This window comes from Henckelia pumila, chromosome 4 (genome assembly GCF_033568475.1).
Source record: "Henckelia pumila isolate YLH828 chromosome 4, ASM3356847v2, whole genome shotgun sequence".
NCBI classification, from domain to species: domain Eukaryota; kingdom Viridiplantae; phylum Streptophyta; class Magnoliopsida; order Lamiales; family Gesneriaceae; genus Henckelia; species Henckelia pumila.
The window spans coordinates 14,657,286-14,674,488 of record NC_133123.1 but is presented as its reverse complement, the minus strand read 5'-3'; positions in this window follow the sequence as shown (position 1 = coordinate 14,674,488).

Here is a 17,203-nt window from a genome sequence, read left to right as displayed (position 1 = left end):
TTTTTAAATTGAGTTATAAAAAACATTTGAAAACTTAAAATATGAGCTTTAAAAATAAATGCACTTACTTTGCTTAATTAAGTATTTATAAAAGTTTCTTAAAAAAGTACTTATAAAAGTAATTTTTTTAAAAAAAAAAAATCATTTTTTATCATTTGACTTTTTAATTCAAACACGCTTGAAATTATAGATTTTATTCAATGATTGGTTCAAATTTTACAAAAAATTTATGTATGCACTATTATCTAATCCAAAAATATTAAAATTATTATATTATATATGTATTTCTTTTAATCATATTATCATTATCAATAAGCCAAGCGGTGAAAGTAAACCTATCAAGCCAATGAAATATAAAACTTGATACAATTGTATACTATAACAATCAGACTGGACCGGTCGGTTTAACTGGAAATCAGTGGTTGGTCCGGTCTGAACCGTGTAAAAAATTGATCGAACTGTAAATCAGTAAAAAAAACCAATCGAACCGGTTGACCTCATATTTAAATTTTTAAAAAAAATTGATTATTTTTTTATCAGCGCCTGTGGTCTGCATCTGAAAATAAATTTTCGGCGATTGGCGCCTAGCGCTGAAAAAGTGGCGCTCCAACGTTAATATGTTTCAGTATTTTTGGAATTTTTTGTGGCGATTCAAAATGAAAATTATATTACTTTTTGAGGGATTTTTTGAGAGTTTTGAGAGGAGAGACAATTGAGAGACCTTAGGAGAATTAAAAAACAAGAAATCTTGACGCGGAGATGGACGAAACGACATTGGGGAACTGAAAAGCATCATATGCTTTTGTTTATCTATTTTTTTTCTCTTAATTTTTTAATGATGTTTAAGAACATGATTTTGCTTTATTTTTATTTCGTTATGAACTAATACATTTTTCTAGAAGAACGACGTAGCTTGACTTAGATCAAGTTTTTGATATTTTGATTGATAGATTAGAATTCTTCATTCGTTTTTTTTTTGTTTTCCTGTATTGATTGCGTTCAATTAGCTGATCACTTGTTGAATCGTTATATTTATTTGAAATCAAGTACCCCTAAAATACATCATTGGTATTTATAGAGTTTGAGAGGCGTACAATCGTCATAATAATTTTCGTGTTATTTACCAAACTTAATATTTAAATTTTGATAAGAATATTGAGTTTGATATTAGATACGAATTTTTACTTATTACTTAAAAATATATTAGGAAATATTGAGAATTCTTGGCCAGTAAACTAAAAGAATTTATGGTATAGATTTCTTTACGAAATAAACTGGTCGATATTCAAGTGAAATCAATCTTTAGATTTTGTTTTTCTTGATCTTTTCTTCTTGCAAATTTATTTGTGGCAAAAACTTTTGTGAGACGGTCTCACATGTTAATTTTGTGAGATGAATCTCTTATTTGGGTTACTCATCAAAAAATATTATTTTTATGTCAAAAATATTATTTTTTATTATAAATATGATAGGATTAAGTTGTCTCACGGATAAACCTACTCATTATTTATTTGTTTATTGTAATATTTAGTTAGTTATGATCAACTCATTCTCATAGCTTTGAATAGGATTAATATAGTTGTTTGGCTCGGATTTTTGCAGTGTGCCTGTAGTGGCCCTGCATGGTATCACCTACTAACTGGCAACTAATAGCTGCATTAAACTTAATAAAGCAATAACGCTTAACAGAGTAAAACGTAACGTGCGGAAACATAATCCAAGATTTACATGTCAGCTTAGTAAAACAATTTCAGGCTTAAATCTGTAGTGATACAATATCGAAGAACTTAACATAAACAGTCTTAAAACATGATTACAGCTAAAACAAGTCCTGTTGTATAAAATCTCCTAACAAGCTCCGGCTCCCTAGTCCTGCCTTGAACTATCGGCTCCGTCCATCCTGCGACCTGCCCCATGGAATAGGGTGTCCAAGATAACAACTAGGACGTGAGCGCTAATGCTCAGTACATAAACATGAGTAAACATATATATATAATGCATGCAACATGATGACTGGTAAAGGGTCATCTGAAAAGTCATGCTCAGTACCGGCGCCACATGAGTGCTGCCACCGCATGGATCAACCTCTGGGTGCAACCACACTCGTCAAGTACACCAGAGTAGTCAGACATAAATTTCCCCGCCGTCGCTGTACTCTCAGTGACATACTATCGAGTATAGAGCTGAGCGGCTCTATAATCAGGTATAACAAGGTATAGGCTCAACGTGTATATGCACATGACATATGAATATAAAAAGCAGTAAATCATATATCATGCCATATAATAATGCCAAATAAATGCAACATATAAACATGTATACTCGCTGGCAATCTCAGTCAATGTGTACGTACCTCTAGGCTAATTCAAGTATAGTAGAATCCTAGGTTCCAAGCCTATATTCAAAAGTTCACCGTATCACTACATAAATTCTATAAGTCTTAACTAAGCTAATAAGTACTCCCAAAACTTAAATAGATTCCCGGACCATACCTTCGTCCGTAGATAGCCCTTTGGAGTCGCTAGTCCCGGATGACTATAACCACTCCTTGGTTATTCCAGAACCTCTATTATAACCGATAGGGCCCTCAAGTTTATAACTCATACTATATAACTGAAGAAAGAAACTCGGGAATTCGTAATTCAAATGAAATCAGACAAGCCCTATTTATAGGCAAAATTCCCGGCCAGGATCGGAACTTCCGATTTCGAGATCGGAGCTTCCGATCCAGCTCACTGCGTGCATGCTTGACACGCCAGGATCGGAACTTCCGATCCGACGATTGGAGTTTCCGATCTGCCCTCCGTTCGACACTTGTTAAAACTCGAGGCCGAGTCATCGAGCATTGCTGGCAGCTGGAGATCGGAACTTCCGTTCCTGGATCGGAGCTTCCGATCGGCTTCCGAAGTGGCTGGGATCGGAGCTTCCGATCCGGCCCAAAGTCAAAAGCCCAAATTTCCTTCTGAAGTCCAATTACACTCCGAAATTGGTTAATTACTAACCCTTAATCATGTTTAACATATTATTATCTTTAAAATGGAATCTGGGTTACTACATTCTCCCCACCTTTAGATATTTCGTCCGCGAAATAAAATCTAAAGACAAATTAAAATAATAATATGAAACATCAAACCATGTTTTATTACAACAACTGTAATTACATCTTTACATGGTAATCAAAAGTACAAAGCAAACAACTCAGGATATTCTGCTCGCATATGGCTCTCGGTTTCCCAGGTTGCTTCTTCAACGCCTCGGCGTTGCCATTGCACCATCACAAGTGGTATAACCTTGTTCCAAAGAACTTTCTCCTTCCTGTCTAGGATACGGAGTGGTCGTTCAACAAAAGACAGATCTGACTCTAACTGAATATCAGTAGACTGAATCACATGAGATTCATCAGCTATATACTGTCGAAGTAACGACACATGAAAAACATTATGTATACTGAAAATATTTGGCGGTAACGCCAGACGATATGCAACATCTCCGATCTTTTCCAGTATCTGGAAAGGCCCAATGAAACGAGGAGACGACTTGCCTTTCACACCGAATCTCATCACCTTCCTGAAAGGTGATACTCGTAAGAATACATATTCACCAGGCTCAAACTGAAGTGGCCTGCGGTGAATATTAGCATAACTGGCTTTTCGATCTTGAGCAATTTTGATCCTCCGTTTGATCAAATACACCTTGTCTACAATCTGCTGCACCAACTCAGGACCCTCGACTTGTCGTTCCTCGACTTCATCCCAGAATAACGGAGTACGACACCGTCGGCCGTACAATGCCTCGAAAGGTATCATATCAATACTACAATGATAACTGTTATTGTAGGCAAATTCGATCAAAGGTAACTGATCCTGCCAAGATAAGCCAAAGTCCATGACAGAAGAACGTAGCATATCCTCCAATGTACGAATCGTCCGCTCTGACTGTCCGTCAGTCTCCGGATGATATGTAGTGCTCAAACTCAGAGTCGTACCCAACGCCTCCTGAAAACTACCCCAAAAACGTGAGGTAAATCGCGGGTCTCTATCACTGACTATGCTCACTGGAATACTATACAATCGCACTATCTCCTGGATGTATAAACGTGACATGCGATCATAAGAATACTCCCGGTTATAAGGAATAAAGTGTGCTGATTTCGTCAAACGGTCAACAACGACCCAGATAGCATCACACTGACGTGAAGTCATAGGTAAGTGGGTAACAAAATCCATAGTTATGTGCTCCCACTTCCATTCGGGAATCTCAAGATTCTGCAATAATCCACCTGGTCGTCGGTGTTCAGCCTTGACCTGTTGACAAACCAAACATCTTGAAACAAATTGATACACACTCCGCTTCATCCCTTTCCACCAGAATCTAGTTCGCAGGTCTTTATACATTTTCATGCTTCCAGGATGAACTGATAATCGACTCCTGTGAGCTTGAGATAGAATATCGTTCTTGAGCTCCGCAACATTAGGTACAACCACTCGATTAGATAAGCACAATAAACCATCTGCCTGAAAATGAAATCCAGATGTATTAACTCCATTGGCTAAACGTGTCAAACGCTGAGTCTTAACATCAGATATCTGAGCATCTCTGATCCGAGAATACAATGCTGGCTCAGACAAAATAGTATACAATAGAATCCCATTTCTCCCTAAACGTGCCAAACGCTGAGTCTTAACATCAGATATCTGAGCATCTCGGATCCGAGAATACAATGCTGGCTTAGACAAAATAGTATACAATAGAATCCCATTTCTCCCTTTCTTGTGCTTGAGCGTAAAACTCAATGAACAACACTCTTGAATCATATGAGATACTTCACTAGTATGAAGTGCAGAAAGTCTCACCTGCCGACTCAAGACATCAGCAGTAATATTAACAGAACCTGGATGATATTTGATTTCACAATCATAATCCTTCAGAAGATCCATCCAGCGTCTCTGTCGCATATTCAACTCCGCCTGAGTGAATAAATACTTCAAACTCTTGTGATCCGTGAATATCTCAAATTTCTCGCCATAAAGATAATGCCTCCAGATCTTGAGTGCAAATACAATGGCGGCTAACTCGAGATCATGTACTGGATAATTATTCTCATGCGTCTTCAGCTGTCGAGAAGCATAGGCAATAACATGTCCATGCTGTGTCAGAACACATCCTAACCCCTGACCAGAGGCATCAGTATAGACAACATAACCTCCTGATCCAGAAGGTAGAGCTAACACAGGTGCAGTAGTAAGACGTCTACGCAGCTCGTGAAATGACTCCTCATAATCCGAGGACCATATGAAGGCAACATCTTTTCGTGTAAGCTGTGTCAAAGGTTTGGCCAACTGTGCAAAATTCTCGATGAACCGACAGTAATATCCAGCTAGACCCAAGAAACTACGAATCTCAGCAACCGTCGTCGGACGAGACCAGTTCAGCACTGCCTCTATCTTACTAGGATCAACAGATATCCCTTCATTAGAAATCACATGACCGAGAAACACTACCCGATCAAGCCAGAATTCACACTTTCTCAATTTCACATACAGCTGCTTATCTCGTAACGTCTGTAAAATAATCCTCAAATGCTGTGCATGCTCATCCTTGTCATGAGAATAGACAAGAATATCATCAATGAAGACGATGACAAATCTATCCAGATATTCTTGAAATACCTGATTCATCAGATTCATAAAGACTGCCGGTGCATTCGTCAAACCAAATTGCATAACCAGAAATTCATAATGCCCGTATCTGGTCCTAAAAGCAGTCGTAGAAATATCTGAGTCTCGTACCCGCATCTGGTGGTATCCAGATCTCAGATCTATCTTGGAGTCTACAGAAGTACCCTGTATTTGATCGAATAGATAATCAATCCGCGGCAAAGGATACTTATTCTTGATGGTGACACGATTCAACTGCCTGTAATCAATACACAATCGCATCGATCCATCTTTCTTCTTGACAAACAAAACAGGTGCTCCCCACGGAGAAACACTCGGATGAATATATCCCTTATCAAGCAGATCCTGTAACTGCTGTTTTAATTCTCTCATCTCTGATGGTGCTAGATGATAAGGCGCTCGGAATATAGGCGTAGTTCCTAGTACTAAATCAATACCAAATTCAACCTCTCGCACCCTAGAAAACTTTCCAGGGGGTCACCCATCTTATAATTGCCCCAAGTCAAGCACGCTTAACTTTGAAGTTCTTATGTGATGAGCTCCCAAAAAAAAGATGCACCTTCTTTATATGAATAGTACATATGAAATCTTTTAAGCCCTTCTCAACCATTTAGTCTCATACCTACACAGTCTCAGAATCCCTCTCATTCCGGCACGGGATCGATTCATTCATGTCTCCCTCCGCCTAGAAGCCTACCAGAAACCGCTCATTGTCCGTGCAACCTCTTGGCACCGGCGATAACTCCCTGCCTCTTCAGCCCCTGGTGTCACATGAAACGACCCTAACTCTCTAAATATAAATAAATATGCGGATTTTTTTTTATACTTACTAAATAATAATATGTACATACATGCCCATACATATATGCACAGAATAAATAGATTTAAAAATAAATAACTTAAATAAAAATGCAACCTTTAATAAATTAAATATCTGAGTCTAACATTTACTAAAATACTGACATAAGCAAAATAAATAAAATTTGCATGCACTGAAAATATTTAAATAAGACGAGTAATAATATCCACCACTGAAAATAAATAAAATGTATGACATGATAAAAATATCCAAAACATGCATATAGACTCAGACAACGGTCACGGGGTTACTGCATGTCCGCTCATAGGTCCTCGCCGCCGGTGGGTACTACATCCTCCTCTACGTACTCACCTGCACCATATCAGTGTAGTGAGCCTAGAGGCCCAACATGCTAACATAACAAGGGTTTAAAATAATTTAAATCACTTTAATACTAATACATAACATATACATGAATGAGCATGCTTAAAAATATCATGAACATAACATAAACTTAAATATCATAATAATACATAAACATTGTTGAGCAAAGTATTTCTAACATCGAAAGATCGTCTCCATAGTGTAACCATACATACATTAAATACTGATCAGCGTGGTAAACCAACGTACGTGGCGGTGATGAATCACCTCTTAAATTGGCAGTAAACTGCCCTTCAATAGTTCACATATGGGGATGAATCCCCCTTAAATTGTCACACTACTTCAACTTCCAACATAAAAATTATTTTCTTTTGCTCAACCTTAAACATTAAATCATGCATAAAAATTATTTCATGAATGCATGTACTTAAATAAAATGTGTGTCCTTCATATATATTTAATTTAATTTCATACTAACATATAAGTATTAAAAATAACTTCCATGCATAAAAATAATTAAATATATATTCAGAACACATGCAATTTCTCATGAGTTGTACTGAACTGCTGGCCTTAACTCTCAAGCCCATTTTCTTAAATCTGGCCCACTAATCCTGAGACTGGCTCATTAACACTGAGACTGGCCCATTAACACACTTAAACCCAAAAATACATTTCTAGGCCCAAATTAATAAATTCAAGCCCATTAAAACATTTTTGGCCCAATAACAACCTATTCTGGTCCAATGGGCCCAAAAGCCCAAAGACAGGCCCAATAATTTTCATGGGCCCCCAATCCCATAAAAATCATTGGACTAACTTAATTAAATTTAAATAAGCCCAATAACAAATAAATTCAACCCAAAAGAATTTAAATGGAGCTCAATTAAATTTTGAGATTTAATTAGGCCCATTAAACACCTAAACTTAATCATTAACTTAAAAATAAAATACCCGAGCCCGACTAACTTAACCCGGACCCGAACCCAACTAACTTAACCCACTTACTTCCAAACCCAACTCGGACCCATAATTCGACCCGGACCCGCCCTGAAAACCCTAAACCCGTCGCCCCTATTCCCGATTCTGCTGCGGCCGTGAGCAGCAGCCACTCCTTGGCTGCTGCCGGCCTGCTCCGGCCGCCCTTGGCCGGAGCGCCGCCGCCCAGACGTAGCCCACGTCTGGGCGGTTCGAACCTAGTCCTTGACCCAGCCCCATGCAACCCACAGAGCCGACCCCGAGCCCCCTTCCACGAAGCCCTAATCTGCGCATCCAAGGGAGCCGTCTGAACATTGTGGTTTCCTGGGCTCGTTTGGCTCGAACCACTCGAGCCATTCGAGTCCAGGCCACTCCCACACCACCTAGGAACCCTGACCAGCAGCCTAGATGCAACCATGGAGGAAAACATGAACATGAACAACCAACACAACAAGAACCGTGCGCCTACAATCATAAATCGAACTCTTTTTCTGAAACCTTTGAAATTTCGATGCATACACAATACACACACCATAATATCTGATATAGTACGAAAAGTAGGGAAGAAAATCATGTCTTGCACCGATGTTTGAAGAGAAATAGGCGCATGGAACGATTCCGGGACGACGGGGCGACGACAACTTGACTTGGAGCTTCAAAAACGTGGCTATGGAGTCCTAGGGGGTGATGGCCGATGAAGAAGATGATGAAGATGGTGGGGTGGCGGCTGAGAGCTTGGAGGCATGAGGGTTGGATAGGTTTAGGGTAAGGTTTTAATTAAAATAGGTTTTTAGGATAATAAAATATTAATAAGGATTTTTAATTATGAAATATATAACTTAAAAGTTCTAACTAATAATTAAAATCTGATAACTAATTTAAAAATCCCGAAATAAATAATTAAGGGAATTTTAAAGCTAATAAAAAGTCATTATTTTGGCATATTTTGAATAAAAATGGACTCCTAAAATTATATAAAATTAAATACTAATAATTTTGAGAAAATAAAACTCAAAATAATATTTTTGGGCTCTAAAATGCTCATGAAATAAATTGGATAGAAAGTTGTCATCTCGTCCATCCACGGTCCCGTCAACGCGATAAAGTAATTCAATTACCATAAATCATGAAAATCTCTAATTATGGGTTAAATGCTTGAAAATCAATTAAATCATGCACAAATAATTCACATAAATATTTAACCCATAATCTAAAATTTCAAATAAATAAATTTCCTAATTATACATGCGAATTTTACGTATTAAAAATACCGGGTGTTACAATTCTCCCCCCCTTAAATTGGATTTCGTCCTCGAAATTAAAGTACTTACCCGAACAACTCCGGAAAATGAGTCCTCATCTCTGCCTCGGTCTCCCAAGTAGCTTCCTCCTCTGAGTGATTCAGCCACTGGACTCTGACCATCGGTATGACTCGCGTCCTAAGTCTCCGCTCCTCCCTAGCCAAGATCCGTGCTGGCCTCTCCTCATAAACTAGATCAGGTGGCAACTGCAAGGGCTCGAAATCCAACACATACAACGGGTTAGAGACATATCTCCGAAGCATGGATACATGAAAAACGTTGTGCACTGCTGCAAGCCCTGGCGGTAGAGCTAAACAGTAGGCCAACGTGCCAAATCTTTCCAAGATCTCGAATGGCCCTATATACCTCGGATTAAGCTTCCCTCTCCGGCCAAATCGTACCACTCCCTTCATAGGTGACACTCTCAGAAACACATGATCACCTACTGCGAACTTCAAATCTCGTCGTCGAGTATCTGCATAACTCTTTTGACGACTCTGAGCAGTCCTCATTCGATCCCGAATCTGAGTCACAATGTCAGCTGTCTGCTGCACAATCTCAGAACCAAGTAAAATTCTCTCGCCAACCTCATCCCAATGCACAGGAGATCTGCATCTCCTCCCGTACAAAGCTGAATAAGGAGTCATACCTATAGATGACTGAAAACTGTTGTTATAGGTAAACTCCACTAATGGCAGTCTAGTCTCCCACGAGCCCGAAAGTCGATGACACAAGCTCTCAGTAGATCCTCGAGAACCTGGATCACTCTCTCAGACTGACCATCTGTCTGGGGATGGAACGCTGTACTGAACAAAAGTCTAGTCCCCAATGCAGTGTGCAAACTCTTCCAAAACGCAGACGTAAATCTCGGATCTCTGTCTGATACTATCGACACTGGTATGCCATGCAGTCTAACAATTTCCTTGATGTAAAGCTCTGCATACTGTGTCAACGAGTAAGTAGTCCTCATCGGTAAGAAATGAGCTGACTTGGTGAGTCTATCCACGATCACCCAAATAGCTGTGCAACCTCTGGCACTCCTCGGTAAGCCAACTACAAAGTCCATAATAATATTCTCTCATTTCCATTCCGGAATAGGAAGAGGTCTAAGAAGTCCTGCTGGATGCTGATGCTCGGCCTTGACCTGGTGACAAGTCAAGCACTCTGACACAACTCTCCCGATGTCTCTCTTCATCCCGGGCCACCAATACAATAGCTGCAAATCTCGGTACATCTTCGTACTTCCGGGGTGAATGGAGTACGGAGATGTGTGAGCCTTTGCTAGAATCTCAGCTCTCAACTGATCGACGTTCGGTACCCACATCCTACCACGGTACTGAACAATGCCATCCACAACTGTATATAGAAGACCACCCTTGGCCTCATCCCTCTGTCTCCAACGCTGCAACTCCTCATCAGTAGTCTGTCCAACTCTGATCCGATCTCGTAGAATCGGTTGCACCGTCAACACTGACAAGCTCGGTGCATGACCACTCGAGTAAAACTCCAAATCAAACCTCTGAATCTCGCTCTGCAGTGGTAACTGCACTGTCAAACACGATACCACTGTCGACTTTTGAATCAAAGCATCGGCCACTACATTAGCTTTACCTGGATGGTAGCTAATGTCATAGTAATAATCCTTCACCAACTCCAACCATCTCCGTTGCCTCATGTTCAACTCCTTCTGAGTGAAGAAGTACTTGAGGCTCTTGTGATCCATGAAAATCTTGCACTTCTCTCCATACAGATAGTGCCTCCAGATTTTCAAAGCGAAGACCACTGCTGCTAATTCCAAATCATGTGTCGGGTAGTTCTGCTCATGAATCTTCAACTGCCTCGACGCATAAGCAATAACCTTACCACACTGCATAAGTACTGCACCTAAACTTAGCTTAGACGCGTCGGTGTACACCACTAACTCCTCATGTGGTACTGCCATCGCCAAAATCGGTGTGATAGTGAGTGCTTCCTTCAGCTGATCGAAGCTCCTCTGACAGTCTGAACTCCAAATAAACTTCGCATTCTTCTTGGTTAAGGAAGTCAAGGGTACTGCAATAGAGGAAAAACCCTTGATGAACTTCCTATAATATCCTGCCAAACCCAAAAAACTGCGAATCTCCGAAGCATTCCTTGGAATACCCCATTTCTGCACTGCCTCAACCTTCGACTGATCCACCTGCTCGAGCCAAAACTCGCACTTGCTAAACTTGGCATACAAACGATGCTCCCTCAAAGTCTGCAAGGCTGTCTGTAGATGCTGCCTATGCTCCTCAATGCTCCTAGAGTAGATCAAGATATCATCAATGAAGACTATGATGAACTGATCAAGATACGGCTAAAATACCCGGTTCATGAGATCCATGAAAACCGCTGGAGCATTGGTCATCCCAAATGGCATTACTAAGAACTCATAATGTCCATAACGTGTCCGGAAAGCAGTCTTGGACACATCTGCCTCTCTAACTCGCAGCTGATGATAACCAGATCGAAGGTCGATCTTGGAAAACACCGAAGCTCCATGCAACTAATCAAATAAGTCCTCTATTCTCGGCAGTGGGTACTTATTCTTCACTGTAACCCTGTTGAGCTCTCGATAATCGATGCACAGTCTCATACTGCCATCCTTCTTCTTCACAAATAACACTGGAGCTCCCCATGGAGAAAAGCTAGGACGAACAAAGCCTTTCTCTAATAACTCCTGTATCTGCTCCTTCAACTCTTTCATCTCGGTAGGAGCAAGTCTGTATGGTGCCTTAGAGATAGGCACGGTATCTGGCACTAAGTCGATGCTGAACTCCACATCTCTCACTGGTGGAATTCCTGCAACATCCTTCGGAAAGACGTCCGGAAAGTCACGAACCACCTCTATCTCGGATAATGATCTGCTAGATGGTTCTGAGGCCGTGACAATACTTGCTAGAAAACCTTGGCAACCCCGTTTCAACAGCTTCCTCGCCTGAATAAGAGATATCACCTGAGGAATATCACTGCTCTGAGATGCATGAAAAGTAAACGGGTCGCCTCCCGGCGGTTTCACTGACACTGTCCTCCGACGAAAATCAATCGAAGCTCCATTGACTGTCAACCAGTCCATACCCAATATCAAATCAAATCCACTCAATGGCAAAACCACAACATCTGCGCGAATGGAGTGCCCCTGAAGCTCCAACTCCAGTTCTCGAATGACACTAGAGGTAGAAATAATCTCTCCTGACGGCATAGTGACATCATAACCACTGTAAACAATCTCGGGTGTGATGCCTATCCGTCTGATAAACTCCAGGGAGATAAACGAATGCGTAGCCCCTGAATCTAGCAACGCAAACGTGGAGTTGCCTCCAACTAAAATTCTCCCTGCACGCAGAAGAATCCCAACAATTTCATATCACTACTAAACTTTTCCCCAAAGATAAGTCACTAATAACCCTTAATTCTAGTCACAAGTAAAACATGCTTCTTATTCTAACATGCAGATAGAAAAAAAAATCCCCAAATACAAATTATTTCACAAAGAAAAATTGAAATTCTTAACCAAAGGAAGAAATTATAAAATACTAGGGGTAAGATATACCGGTGATCAAGGAGGTGTCTGGGTCAGCCTCCTCTGCCTACATAACGAACACTCTACCAGCAGTGTTCTTTTTCCTCGGGCAATTAGCTATCTGGTGCCCCGGCCCTCTACAGTGGAAACAAACTCCTGCTCCCAAAAGACAAGGTCCCGAATGCATCTTCTAACACTTCGGGCAAGTAGGAAAACCTCCAGTATTAGGGGCCCCGCCCCTCGGCTGCTGTGGCCTCTGCTGCTGGTTTGGGCCCTTAGACGGCCCAGTATACTGCTTCTTCGCAGGAGGCTGCGAAGATGATCGCTGAAATCCAGACTGAATCTGTCTCTTCCCCTGCTGCTCTCGCTGTATCTCTCTCCTACCCTCCTCTGACCTCAGTGCTCTACTAACTGCCACCTCATATGTAGCGACGTCCATCATACGTACGTCATGCTTGATATCCGCCTTCAATCCCTCCACAAACTGCCTCATCTTCTCTGGTGGACTATCTGAAATCAGAGGCACAAAATGACAGCCCCTCTCGAGCTGTCTCACATACTCAACCACTGACCTGTCCCCCTGTCGGACACTCATAAACTCCCGGATCATGCAACTGCGCACATCCTCCGTGAAATACTTGGCGTAGAAGATACGCCTAAACTCCGCCCAAGTCAATGTAGGAAGATGTACTCCCCTGGCAGGACCCTCCCACCAAAGAGCTGCATCTTCTCTCATCATATAAGTCGCACAGTTCACCCTGTCGGCGTCAATAATCCCCATGTATGCAAAGATGGACTCCAAAGAGCGAATCCACCCCTCAGCCACCAATGGATCGGTGGTACCAGTGAACTCCTTCGGCCCCTTCTTCTGGAACCGCTCAGCTACGTCCTCCTCGTAGGACAGTCTAGGACGTGCAGCCTGCTGCTCCAACAGAGCAGTAATCCCTGCCATCATATTAGCATTGGCCTGCTCCAATGCTACAAGAGGGTTCTGCGGAGGTGGAGGTGGAGGTGGAGGTGGAGATTCCCCACGTCTGTTCATAGGTCTCGGAGGCATTCTGCACCACCACATATTTCTTTACGTAAATCACCATGCATAACTAAGTGTTTTAACATTAATGCTAACTTAAATTCTTAAAAGTAAATCATGCTATAAACACGTAAAACTTACAGACCGGTAGCGTGGATTTTCTGAGCTCGCATAGCAGTAATGACCCCTCCAAGGACCGTGCTTTGATACCAACTGAAACGACCCTAACTCTCTAAATATAAATAAATATGTGGAAAATTTTTTTTTTATACTTACTAAATAATAATATGTACATACATGCCCATACATATATGCACAGAATAAATAGATTTAAAAATAAATAACTTAAATAAAAATGCAACCTTTAATAAATTAAATATCTGAGTCTAACATTTACTAAAATACTGACATAAGCAAAATAAATAAAATTTGCATGCACTGAAAATATTTAAATAAGACGAGTAATAATATCCACCACTGAAAATAAATAAAATGTATGACATGATAAAAATATCCAAAACATGCATATAGACTCAGACAACGGTCACGGGGTTACTGCATGTCCGCTCATAGGTCCTCGCCGCCGGTGGGTACTACATCCTCCTCTACGTACTCACCTGCACCATATCAGTGTAGTGAGCCTAGAGGCCCAACATGCTAACATAACAAGGGTTTAAAATAATTTAAATCACTTTAATACTAATACATAACATATACATGAATGAGCATGCTTAAAAATATCATGAACATAACATAAACTTAAATATCATAATAATACATAAACATTGTTGAGCAAAGTATTTTCTAACATCGAAAGGTTGTCTCCATAGTGTAACCATACATACATTAAATACTGATCAGCGTGGTAAACCAACGTACGTGGCGGTGACGAATCACCTCTTAAATTGGCAGTAAACTGCCCTTCAATAGTTCACATATGGGGACGAATCCCCCTTAAATTGTCACACTACTTCAACTTCCAACATAAAAATTATTTTTTTTTGCTCAACCTTAAACATTAAATCATGCATAAAAATTATTTCATGAATGCATTAACTTAAATAAAATGTGTGTCCTTCATATATATTTAATTTAATTTCATACTAACATATAAGTATTAAAAATAACTTCCATGCATAAAAATAATTAATATATATATTCAGGACACATGCAATTTCCCATGGGTTGTACTGAACTGCTGGCCCTAACTCTCAAGCACATTTTCTTAAATCTGGCCCATTAATCCTGAAACTGGCCCATTAACACTGAGACTGGCCCATTAACATACTTAAATCCAAAAATACACTTTTAGGCCCAAATTAATAAATTCAAGCCCATTAAAAAATTTCTGGCCCAATGGGCCCAAAAGCCCAAAGACAGGCCCAATAATTTCATGGGCCCCCAATCCCATAAAAATCATTGGACTAACTTAATTAAATTTAAATAAGCCCAATAACAAATAAATTCAACCCAAAAGAATTTAAATGGAGTCCAATTAAATTTTGAGATTTAATTAGGCCCATTAAACACCTAAACTTAATCATTAACTTAAAAATAAAATACCCGAGCCCGACTAACTTAACCCGGACCCGGACCCAACTAACTTAACCCACTTACTTCCAGACCCGACCCGGACCCATAATTCGACACGGACCCGACCTGAAAACCCTAAACCCGTCGCCCCTATTCCCGATTCTGCTGCGGCCGTGAGCAGCAGTCACTCCTTGGCTGCTGCCGGCCTGCTCCGGCCGCCCCTGGCTGGAGCGCCGCCGCCCAGACGTAGCCCACGTCTGGGCGGTTCGAACCTAGTCCTTGACCCAGCCCCATGCAACCCACAGAGCCGATCCCGAACCCCCTTCCATGAAGCCCTAATCTGCGCATCCAAGGGAGCCGTCTGAACATTGTGGTTTCCTGGGCTCGTTTGGCTCGAACCACTCGAGCCATTCGAGTCCAGGCCACTCCCACACCACCTAGGAACCCTGACCAGCAGCCTAGATGCAACCATGGAGGAAAACATGAACATGAACAACCAACACAACAAGAACCGTGCGCCTACAATCATAAATCGAACCCTTTTTCTGAAACCTTTGAAATTTTGATGCATACACAATACACACACCATAATATCTGATATAGTACGAAAAGTAGGGAAGAAAATCATGCCTTGCACCGATGTTTGAAGAGAAATAGGCGCGTGGAACGATTCCGGGACGACGGGGCGACGACAACTTGACTTGGAGCTTCAAAAACGTGGCTATGGAGTCCTAGGGGGTGATGGCCGATGAAGAAGATGATGAAGATGGTGGGGTGGTGGCTGAGAGCTTGGAGGCGTGAGGGTTGGGTAGGTTTAGGGTAAGGTTTTAATTAAAATAGGTTTTTAGGATAATAAAATATTAATAAGGATTTTTAATTATGAAATATATAACTTAGAAGTTCTAACTAATAATTAAAATCTGATAACTAATTTAAAAATCCCGAAATAAATAATTAAGGGAATTTTAAAGCTAATAAAAAGTCATTATTTTGGCTTATTTTGAATAAAAATGGACTCCTAAAATTATATAAAATTAAATACTAATAATTTTGAGAAAATAAAACTCAAAATAATATTTTTGGGCTCTAAAATTTTCATGAAATAAATTGGATAAAAAGTTGTCATCTCGTCCATCCACGGTCCCGTCAACGCGATAAAATAATTCAATTACCATAAATCATGAAAATCTCTAATTATGGGTTAAATGCTTGAAAATCAATTAAATAATGCACAAATAATTCACATAAATATTTAACCCATAATCTAAAATTTCAAATAAATAAATTTCCTAATTATGCATGCGAATTTTACGTATTAAAAATACCGGGTGTTACATCACATGCCCATCAGCTTCCGCTTGGTTCGTCCCTGAACCATACCGTACTAAGAGAGGTCGGCTCTGATACCAAAAATGTAGTGACCCTGCATGGTATCACCTATTAACTGTCAACTAATAGCATGCATTAAACTTAATAAAGCAATAACGCTTAACAAAGTAAAACGTAAACGTGCGGAAACATAATCCAAGATTTACATATCAGCTTAGTAAAACAATTTCAGGCTTAAATCTGTAGTGATACAACCATATCGAAGAACTTAACATAAACAGTCTTAAAACATGATTACAGCTAAAACAAGTCCTGCTGTATAAAATCTCCTGACAAGCTTCGGCTCCCTAGTCCTGCCTTGAACTACCGGCTCCGTCCATCCTGCGACCTGCCCCATGAAATAGGGTGTCCAAGATAACAACTAGGACGTGAGCGCTAACGCTCAGTACATAAACATGAGTAAACATATATATATAATGCATGCAACATGATGACTGGTAAAGGGTCATCTGAAAAGTCATGCTCAGTACCGGCGCCACATGAGTGCTGCCACCGCACGGATCAACCTCTGGGTGCAACCACACTCGTCAAGTACACTAGAGTAGTCAGACATAAATGTCTCCACCG